Source organism: Xiphophorus hellerii, chromosome 19 (genome assembly GCF_003331165.1).
Source record: "Xiphophorus hellerii strain 12219 chromosome 19, Xiphophorus_hellerii-4.1, whole genome shotgun sequence".
Classification (NCBI taxonomy): domain Eukaryota; kingdom Metazoa; phylum Chordata; class Actinopteri; order Cyprinodontiformes; family Poeciliidae; genus Xiphophorus; species Xiphophorus hellerii.
This window is the reverse complement of record NC_045690.1, coordinates 24,370,780-24,379,528: the sequence shown is the minus strand read 5'-3', so window position 1 is coordinate 24,379,528 and position 8,749 is coordinate 24,370,780. Positions and strand designations below refer to the sequence as shown.

General features: G+C 42.6%; 1 long non-coding RNA gene across 1 annotated transcript; it reads right to left on the bottom strand.

Moving 5' to 3' along the window:
- Positions 1-5,195: 5,195 nt before the first annotated feature.
- Positions 5,196-6,639, bottom strand: LOC116709468 (uncharacterized). Its single transcript, XR_004336877.1, has 3 exons — positions 6,548-6,639; positions 6,333-6,435; positions 5,196-6,220 (listed from the first exon to the last, which is right to left on the bottom strand). It is a non-coding gene; the product is annotated as an uncharacterized LOC116709468 (long non-coding RNA).
- Positions 6,640-8,749: the final 2,110 nt, after the last annotated feature.

Genomic DNA, 8,749 nt, shown 5'->3' with positions numbered 1-8,749 from the left:
GCATCTTTTAAGATGATTGGTTTTCAAAAGATACTTTCAATCTGACAAATGAGCTTCTTTTGAACTCATAGTTTATTGAATAACTTTATTATCGCAATTAATATTTAAGTGCGCAACAATACTTTGGTTCTGCATCCTTAAGCCTCCAAAGTGAAATCAGGTAAAACCTGAACCTGCAGCAAACCAGTGAAGTCTGGACTGATGGACAGACCAGTGGCCTCGACCTGAGCACCAATCAAACGTGACATCACTGACGGGTCGGATGCTGCTATTGGTTCAGACTGGAACCAACTCTAACTGCAGAGAAGTAGCTTTCAGCCATTCAGTCTCAGAGCAGAGTGCAAGCTGCATGAGTTGCCTTCCAAAGACCGTAAAGACTCCGAACTCTAATGAAAGAGACGAAGTGCCGCCTCAGCAGAGACGCGGTTTAAAGAGAGACGTCTCTAATTGACGTTTGGCCCCTCCCCGGCCCTCGGCACGGTTGGGTTGGACACGCTCCTCCCCGTTCCGCCTGCTTTCTCTGTAACCGGGACTCCACACACACACACACTCCGTCGTGAACTCGCATTCACATACACACATTCTGCTTCGCTTGCCTGCGCATGGCATGACAAGCACACAAACACCCACATTCAGCCCTCTGCATGTTTCACCTCATATCGAAGAGAGACGCACACACACTCCCAGATGTAGATACACACACATTTTTCTTTTTCTCAGCCACATCACACAGACGGGGGAAGGAGGAGCCAGCACTAAAAGACTTGTAATTTGTATTTTGCCAACAAAGGCTGGATTATCCAGCAGCGAGCCTTGTTGCAGCTGCTACTGTGTGTGTGCGTGCGTGGGCGTGTGTGTGTGTGTGTGTAACAGGGAAAGTGAAAGATGTTAAATAAAAAAAGCATCTGAGATGGAAACATTGTGAAAAGGGCAGTATTATGTAAAAATGTTATAGTTTGTTTCCTCAAAAACAAACCTGGAGTGTTGCTTTGACACTTTCATGGATGTTTGAGAAATGCTTTCATCTCCATGGTAACCACTCAGTTTTGTAAAACGCCATGATGGAGCTAGCCCCGCCTTCAACGGCGCAGCTCCTCCTCTGTACTGCAGTTTACAAACCTCTGAGCTTCCGCCTCACAGAGCAGCCTTCCCCCACTCGGCTCCTTCAGACTAGCCAGCAGCAATTAGCAACCACCTGATGAAATCTGCTGAGCTCATTACCGGAGCTTCTTCTCAGTGCACTGCTGGTAAAAACGTTGTTAAAGGGTTAATAGAGGAGCCATGTTGTGATCACTTCCTGGAAGCAGAGTTTCAGAAAGAGCAAGAGCTTCTTAAAGAGACAGAGGCCCAATTTCAAGGCGTTAATCATGAAATGTGCAGCGTTATGTGCCTGCAAAATACATAATACTGCCCCTTTAAAGTAAAGAAAAACGTGTGAACAAAACACATCTTTTTATCAGTGAACGGAGGGGTGTGTGTGTATGTGTATTCGTCGTCACCTCGCCTCCCACAGTTTTCTGCATGACCGAGCGTATTTGAGCCGGTCTCCGGTTCTTCCCGAGGCCGCTCCGCTCCGCCTCACCTCGCCCTGAACCAGACCTCTGCTCCTCAGGCAGGCCACGGTGCCGAGAGGTCGAAGGGGGGAGGAGGGGCTGCGACATGCGCTGGAGTCGTTTAGCTTAAGATGGAGCAGATACCTCCAGGCTGTGGGCGGCGGGGGTTCAGTCGGGTCCAAATAAAGTCACCAAAGTGTGACAGGTAGAAAGAGGGGTGAGCTAAGAGCTTCAGTTCCCAACTTCTCCCAGTCCATTCACAGATTTAAGGAGCAGCTGAATCAAACGTGCTCCTCAGTGGCCAGCGTGAAGGCAACCCAGCAGCAGGCTGGTCAGAATGAAACAAACCCATCACTACACAGCTTTGTTTGCTTCTTTCAGAGCCGTAGAAACACAACCTTAAACAAGTAAAATACCTCCTGACATGTTTTAGGGGGCAAACCAGATACAATTACTCAAGAAGAATAAGTTCTTGAGTAATTGCAATTTTGGCTTAAAATAATTAGTGGTGGGACTTAATTTAAAAATTTCAAACAGGTCAACTAGGAACATCTTCAGAGCTTAATTCTAACCCTGGAAGATTTGTCAGCAGACTTGAAACTGGAGCAAAGTTCCCCAATTTTATTTGTAAAGAAATTTTAAATCCGCAGTCTGCATCGTTTTCCTTTAGCACCTCTTGTTACTAGTCAGTTACGTCAAATCCTAATAAGATTCGAGGCTGTAATGTGAAAAAGTTCAAAGGGTTCCAATACTTTTGCAAGAGCCTGAGCTTTTGGCTCGGTGGCCTCAGGGAAGCAATCCCCCGTCAGAGAGTCGAGATCATAATCAGCATGACTTCTCTATGTCACTAAGTGACAGAGTGAGCTGCTGAGCCTGTGGGGGTGTGTGTGCGTGTGTGTGTGTGTGTGAGTGCAGGCAGGCAGATGTGCAGAATGTGATTTTGTCGCTCACCCGCGAGGCAGATAAGAGTTGTTTATCATTTGTGGCCGTGTAGCGATAAAGAAAGATGGCGAGTCTCTAAGCAATCAGTAAACACCCTGTTGTTTCACTCATTACTTTTCCTGCTCTGCAAACTTTGAAAACTCACATATACTGTAGATTCCTATTGTCTCTGTTTAGTTAAACCTTCGCGCTGTGTTTGACCCCACAGATAGAGAGTTGTGTGATGGGCTTTTTTTATTCTGTCAGCTGAATTTCAGTATCTTGGTGCATTGTTCGCGTAGGTTAATGTGAATCTTGATTTGTCTTGTGAAATCGGCCTGCCACAATAAGCAATAAATTAAAATAAGCTCAATTGTTTTTCTCTTTTCTCTCTTTCTCTCTCTTCCCACCAAACACTTCAGTTTGGTGCTTTGGTCTCAACCAGCCCCTTTCTGAAGAATTTACTTCATTTAATTCATTTTATTTGTTGTTTGGGTTGTTTTGCTTATTTATTTTGGATATTTAAAATCTCTTCAGTTCCTGTGTTAGTATTTTATTACTTGAAAATCGTCTCAACGTTATTGATTATTGCGATGACTTCTTATTGTACAACATAATGTGTTATTTCAACATGGCGACGCCTAGTTAGACATTGTTTGTAGGTCAAAATGCAATTAGGCATAAACAACCACCACTTTTATTTCGGTCAGCTTATAGTCGCATGTATCACCAGCTGTGTTTCTGTTACAAATTTGCTCCAAACCTTGTCTGTATTCTGTTAATGTTGAAAAAACACAATTTCCCAATTTCAGTGTTTCCATTAAATAAGAAAAGTCATTATAAAATATGCCGCACCATCATCATCCTCCAACTACTTCCTGTCATCGTCTTCTTTGTGGTTTCTGCCAGTGGCAACATCCAGTTGTTGATCATGTGACATGTGTGATGCAAAAAAAAAAGTGTTTCTATTGCAGTTTTGCGAAATAAACCAATTTCAGTACCGACAAAAAAACACTTCATCCCAACAACAAAACTTTCTATCAAAAAACGAGTTTTTTTTTTTTTTTAATTAGCCTGTTTCCATGAAGAAAATTTATTTTCAAAATGTCAAATTGCGCAATTATACGGTCAATGGAAACACAGCATTCTTACAATATTGTCTTGTAAAATAATATGTTTCCACTACAGTTCAGCCCTGTTAATACGAGTAGCGGCCATGTTGAAATGCAAAGCTGACTTTACAAATTGTAACTGGGGGTAATAGAATAGGTGATGGGAAGTCCAACTTCGGGGGGCTCTCCAGTTGATTTTTCTGACTGAAAAGTCGGAATTTCCAAGTTTCGACTTCAAATGCAGTGCACCATAAGGAGGGATCTAGGCGACTTGTGTCCGTCTCTTCAGGGGGTTGAAGTCAACCCCTGACTCACCAAGCAACTCATTTCTCAGGGCTTGCGGCCGTCCTGTCTCTGCTTTCGGTTTTTGACTGGCCAGAAGCAGCTCAGAGGTAATAATGTGCCAACCTCCCCCACACCATCACACTACCTCCACCAAAAGCTGTCTGGTATTGAGAGAAAGAATTTGGCAAAACCCTCAAAGTCAGCTCTACTGCTCAGTACATTCCAAGCAGGTTTTAGAAATGAGATATTTTGCTTAGAAACATTGTTGCAACTCAACATCATCAGTCAAACCCAGCTTTCCTCACTTTTATGGCTGAGCATACATCACCACCTGAACAAAAAACAAACAAAAAACAAACAACCTGTCTGAATTCTCAAAACGCTTACTCTAGGTAGCACTCACTATTTCGTAAGCGCAGCTTGTCAAACACGAACGCGTCGACTCGACTGGCTGAAATTCCGCAACAGGAATTTCTCTCTCTGTTTTTATGGCGGATGGGAGTCATCGCTGCTCTGTCTGAAGAGCAGCGATGACTGAAGAGTGCTGTGACATACCTGCAGTCTGCCAACTCCGCTCTCTTCACAGGCCTGTAGGCTGCTAACAGCAGGCGGCTCAAACCATCTACTGCCTGTCGTCCCTCATGCAAACACCAGAGTTTATCCGTTCAGAGGTTGTCGGGGCAGAAAGGGCGCTTGGATCTTTACCTGTACCGTTGTTTACACGTCTGCGTCAGCAACGAGATTTGCAGCGTACCGGGTTTGTTTGAACGGCAAACAATACATTGACAAAGTCAATCAGACGTCGTCGAGTGTGACCCGACGCTATCTGGGATGCTCTTATGAAACTTTGAACTGATTGCGTATCGTACTGTGGACTAACACTCGTGAGATCACGCTGAGACCACTGCAGGTTGTTTTAAACGTTGATTGTATCCGTCTATGGATCTCAGGTTGCAAAGCTCCTCCATGGTGTACAGTACACACTCTAAGTGTTCACTTGGCAGTTAACTATATTGAGATAGGAGATCGGAGGCAGCTTGTCTGACATATTTTCCTTGTCAGTCTCATCATACAGGTCGATCCCAACAGCAGCCATTTTGTTCATGTATCTTTTCCTTGCACATTGGTCAAGAAGGTCCTTTCTACCTTTTCACGTCTATTAACAAGGAAAGACTTGTTTTCTTATTTTGTCAAATCACAACCGTAAACTTCGATGTTTTTTTTTAGATATTTTAGCAGTAAAAGTCTGAAAATCAACTCATGTATTTGAATTCTCAACCCCGGAGTCAACACTTTTTTGGAACCACCATTTGTTGCAGCTACACCTACTGCTAGTCTGAGGTATGTTTCTAACAGCTTTGATTATCTACAGACAGAAATTCATACACATTCTGGAAATCATGTTTACGAAATATTATGAAAGCCCAGACAGAAAGCATGGAGACACTTTTTGAACGTCAGTTTTCAAATCTTACCACGGATTCTCAATTTGGATTTAATCGTCGTTGTTTGGCATCAAACAATGACAATAATATAATGGTAAAATAATAATAACAGACTATTTCACAATTAGAGATGCTCGGCCTCATTGAGTATGAAAGGCGTTTTCACTGACCCATTCACTTACTGAAAAGGTCATTTAATTCAGTAACTCAGCTTACAATATTAAGTACAGTATATAGATTAACTAGCCATAGTATAGTAGTTATTTACAATAGTTATTTATGTTAACTATGATTATTTTCTGCTCAAAATTAGGAAGACATGGCATTTTTTAACTAGAATTAGACCAGTAATGAGAACATTTTTAATGTATAAATGTTGAAAAATATTTTAAAAGTACTTTTGAAAATGTGTACACCTCATCAGAACAGTTTTTCTAATTCACCGAGTACGACTCTGGCACTTCAAAGCAACAAATAATTGATCATTTATCAGTTCTGCCAGAGCAACATATCCAATAAACACCTAAAATTCTGCTTTGGCGTGTCACTCAAAGATTATTAGTCGCTTCCAATATGGACACCTTTATAAACTTTCTTGAAGCTTCCCTAAATATGCCCTCTAAATATTCAGAACTTCGAAAAGAGTGATTGAAAACAACAAAACAAAACATATAGAACTGCTTTTCACCGGAGCGAACAGTTCGGTAAAGTTGGGTCGTACGTTCAAGGAATCAAAGTGACTCAAACACACCTTCGCTGCACATGAGACAGTAAATCACGTAGTTTGTCACCGCCGCGCTCCATGCACTGCTTTGACCTGGGCTTTACCAACAGGTCTGACCGGCAGCGTGAGTTTCCCCTCCACCTACGCTGCTGCAGTCTGCCGGCCAAACCCCGTGGTTCTCTGTTAAAAAAAAAAAAGAAAAAGTTGAGAGTGGTGCCTCTCTGCCCTCCCACACAGTCATTAAAAGCGCCTCATGCAGGCAGAGAGAGAGAGAGAGGATAAAATATCTCACTCTTGTCAGATGAAGGCAGCATACCCTCTGATGTGTTGCTGCGATAAGAACTGGCAGTAGTTAAAAGGGGCGCCCCACTGCATTATGGGACAAAGGTGCAGCTCTGTGGAACCGAACTCATCCTCATTAACCTCTCCTATGTCTCTACACACATATATGAAGTGAAACACACTGACCTGCGCCCACCCAGCTCCCCCACCCTCCCGTTTGCTCACCTGTGAGCTGCAGCGCAGCTGGGTTAGTGTCCACACACACACGCCCGCACCCGCACACACCTAAAAGCACATCCTCTGTAACTCATAAATTTATTGGTCTCCAAAACTCTTGGCTGCAGCAGCAGGTTTTTGATGTCAGCCACTGAGGGAGGGGTTATGAATAAAATATCAGGCTAAAAATAGACGTGGGATGAGACGGAGGCAGAAAATAGCCGTTCATCTGTCTTTGTGGCGTGGCTCGCACTTTTCCTTTCTTCTTTCTTTGGCACAAAGTCGACCACACAGAACCCAAACGATGCCTGAGAACCTCAACGGGACCCAAGTGAAGCAGATTGTGTTCCGCTTGTTTCATTGGCAGACCTGTTTCACTTAAAACAAATCATTGTTCCCATGTTATACGTGAAAAACCTGTTAGTGGAACTAATATAATAAAGTAAAGTTTATTTGTATGAAACATTTCAGCAACAAGGCAGTTCAAAGGGCTTCACATCATACAACAATTGAGAAACAAGTGAGTGACGTTACATTTTGATGAACATCAGCACCAAAATCATCAATATGCTATTAGTCTAGATTTGAAGGAGCTCAGAGTTTTTGGCTGTGTTGCTGTTTTCTGGAAGTTTGTTCCAGATTTGTGGTGCATTGACGCTGAATGCTGCTTCTCCTTGCCTGGTTCTGCTTTTTCTGTTTTTTTTCCATCAGTGCTTTTGAGAATTGTTTTCATTTAATCAGCTTAATGTATAAATTACAGTAACTGTAAATAATGAAACAAAAGTGTTAATTTGCATAATTACAAAGTTAGTTCTTCCTATGCGTGATTCTGAAGGCAACCGGCAGACTGACCACTCTGACCTGATGAATGGCTGCAGACTCTTTGAACACGTTACATTTTTACATCATTTCTCATTTCATTTGATCGGATTTTATAATCAAACGGTTTGAAATATCGAAGACGCTGCCGCGTGTCATCTGAACACGCGGCAGCAGTTCTGCTGCTGCTTCTTTTAATTTCCTTTTAAGCACCAATTATTCCTGACAGAATTAAGGGGAGCTTAATGAAACTCTTTATTGATTAGCAGAATTGTCTTAGTTATATTTTTGATCAAGTTCCAACGCAAATGCAGCTGGGGTTTTCTTTTGTGTGTGTGAGGGGGGGTGGGAGGGTTCCCTGTGTTTACTCCCTGCTTTCTTTCCTCAGCTTGTAATCAGAGCAGATGGGAGGTAAAGGCAAAGTTAGAAAAGACACACACGTTCACACACACACACAGTGCCAAGGCCGAGACATGGAACAACCAGCCACTGTGTGGGGGCACAAAGGAGAGAAGATCTGAGGTCCGTCTGCTTCTCTGCCAAACAGCTTGGATGTGTTCTTCCAGCCTGTTTCTGAACGGCACCTGGATCATCCTCATCCTGTCTGTAAATCTGCTGCAGATTCACACATGGAGCCAATATCCTGTAGAGACTACAGATGTTCATACACACCTTTGCGCATGAGTTCTAGGTTCAATGATGCATTTGAATCGCTGCTATTTCATTGTGAAATCTTTACGCAACTTCAACTAACCTCTGTGAATCGGTTAAAGAAGATGGTTTGAATGTATTAATTGTTTTCTTTAACAGGCTGTGAGATACACATGTACTGTAGGTTTAAAAAGGCGTTGTTTTTATGTAGCCAGTTTATTTATTTGCTTTGTGAATTGGTGCAGCGTATATAAATCGAACTGGAAACGGAGCTAACGTTTGGAGAAATGTCCCCAGACTCACTTTTTGTAGCTGTCCAAAACCTTTTGGGGCGATATTGAAAGCTGTGGTATGTAACTTTTATCAAAAGAAATGTTTTTCGCATATTTAAAACTGTCACTATGTCCTGAAAGTACAGTATGACACAGATAATTTGTGGGAAAAAAATTGAGTGCTCCCAGTGGTAGCTAAAGAAAACACCACTGTCAGAAACAGCCAATCAGAGCCAGGAGGAGGGCCTTAATGCTGCCAATCATCTTTCTTTATGAGCTTGTCACACTCCTCCCCCCTTTGCTCTAGTCTGTGAAAAGATGGAACTACGCTTACAGGTTAGCATAGCCTGTAATTAATGCTAAGGCTAATTAGCATGGCCACCAATGACAGCAGATAAACAGTTTTCCGGTAACAGTATGTTGTTTCTCCACTATTGGCACATTTAGCAGTGAGTACACAAGATTAATT